The sequence below is a fragment of the Mus caroli genome, chromosome 7, assembly GCF_900094665.2.
Source record: "Mus caroli chromosome 7, CAROLI_EIJ_v1.1, whole genome shotgun sequence".
Classification (NCBI taxonomy): domain Eukaryota; kingdom Metazoa; phylum Chordata; class Mammalia; order Rodentia; family Muridae; genus Mus; species Mus caroli.
The window spans coordinates 98,249,845-98,252,011 of record NC_034576.1 but is presented as its reverse complement, the minus strand read 5'-3'; the positions used below and the strand labels follow the sequence as shown (position 1 = coordinate 98,252,011).

The window sequence follows — 2,167 nt, the reverse complement described above, 5'->3', positions numbered from 1 at the left end:
TCCAGAGATAAGGATCCTAATTACAGTTTGGTTTTTAGCTTAGGAATTTGTTTTCCTCCATGTTTTAAGAGTGAAGCAAATGAGGAATGGAGCGTTATATTTTTGATCCAAGGTAGGCTAACAGCCTAAAGGAAGCCAGCACTTGGCTCCAGATTTCTGATTATGTTATCTGGGAGACTTGGCCATCCTCATCATCATCTCTCAATCCTCCTTTCTCTAGTTCTGTTTCAAAACACAGGCTAGAGCCAGCATGCTGGGGTTCAAATCCTTACCAGCTGTATAACCATAGGCGAATTATTTTTACCTACCAACATGTTTCCTTGCTTCGAATCAGGGCTCCTGTAATGCCAGGATGAAGTAATGTGTGCACAGGTGTGCTCACTGGAGTGTGTGGTTTTGTGAGGAGTTGCTGTTGTTATTACTGCCTCTCTGTGTTCATCGGATTTAAGGAAAGCCAAGGACACAATTAAGACATTGGGCCTTGGTACTGGAAAATTGAGTTTCAGATTCTGCCATGCCATTCCTGGACTGTGACATTGGCAGTTTATGCATTCTGCCTTTCTAATGCTCTATTTCATTACCTGTAAAGCAAGACGAATGCCTGCTTTTGGTCTTCCATTTTCCTCCAGTCCCTTTCTTCTTGCCTGGTACCCTCTAGTGAAGCTTCCTTCAGGATGCAACTCCTTCAGTATCTACCTTAAAGAAACCTAGGAGCTCTCCTTTTATTATGATTTTTCTCTTGCTCAGGATGCAGCTGTGCATGGAGCATGCTTCTGTCCTGCAAGATGCCTGAAGGAATACTCACCATGTGCTCTCCTCTCTTCTGCTCTCAGTCCTCTAGGTACTAGTGCCAATCAAGTTGTCTTAGATCCATAAGACAGGGACTGCACTAAAGAAACTATGAGTAATGTCATATAAATAAAGTGATTGCAAGTAACTCTAAAGATACAGTGGTACACTGTGACATACCAGGCAGAGAGGAGAGCATAAATATATATATGTATATATATATATATTTGCATATACTGTATCCTTATATTTTTGCATAGTTGAGAAATTAAACATATTTGAACTCATGTTTTTAGAGTTCTTTTGGACAGCCTTAAAGGTTGTCCTAAAGGTCCCAGGTCAAAAACAACCTCTCTGAATTTACTTTACCTAGTTACTTGCCAAGGACCATCCTAGGTTAGGTCTAGGTTCCTGAGAGAGGGGTGTTTGGTATCCTTGAAAACAAATCATAGGTCTAAGCTTGCAGCCTAGGTGCTCTAGACAGCTTCTTTAGCTATTCTAAAAACCTCTTTGGTTGATAGAGCTCTCTCTATTAGTAAAAATTCTAAAAGCTCTCTGGATAACTCATGGACTTCCTGACCAAAGTCAGAAAAGCAGCTATTAAAAAAAAATCTTATATTCCCCCAACCAAGTCAGAAATTCTGTGAGCAAAAACTAAAAGGAATTCTTGGGTTTTCCAATCAAAATCAGAAAGCCAGAGAAATTCTAAAAGAGCTATATTCGCTCTTCAGACAGACTTCTCTGCATAGCTGCTAGAAAGCATTAGAAAAGAGCTGTGTCAGCTCTCTAAGTAATTCTTAGAAATTAGAACCAAGTCAGAAATCCTGTTAAAAAAATTATTTTGACTAGCTGTTTTCACTCTCTAGAGATCTCCAGACAGCTCAGCTCTCAATAGAAAAAGAAAAAATTCTAAAGAACTGTTCTTGCTTTTTGCTAGCCTGCCTCTATTGAGTATAGAGAATAAGCTAGGTGGGTGGGACCCTGTCCAGAAATTACTATTTCTACCATACCTGGACCTGGACTTGCTGTGTCTCAGGCTGATCTTGAACTCAGGAATCTGCCTGTCTTTGTATCTGCCTATCTTTATATCTTTCTGACAAGCTGGCGCACAGTATAGCTGCCTCTGTTCCTTTAGACCTGTGAAGCTCCATATATATATATATATATATATATATATATATATATATATATATATATATAATTCATATTGCATCCTTATATTTTTGCATAATTGAGAAATTATAAATTATATATTTTTGAACTCATGTTTTTAGAGTTCTTTTGCACAGCCTTAAAGGCTGTCTTGAAGGTCCCAGTGTTTATCATTTTGCTGAGATGTTAGTCACACCTTCCCCTCCTGGACTTACGTTGTCTGATT

At 38.8% G+C, this 2,167-nt stretch overlaps 1 non-coding gene across 1 annotated transcript; it reads right to left on the bottom strand.

Moving 5' to 3' along the window:
• Positions 1–1,456: 1,456 nt before the first annotated feature.
• On the bottom strand, positions 1,457–1,515 carry LOC115031584. The gene has a single exon (XR_003837263.1). It is a non-coding gene; the product is annotated as a U7 small nuclear RNA (small nuclear RNA).
• Positions 1,516–2,167: the final 652 nt, after the last annotated feature.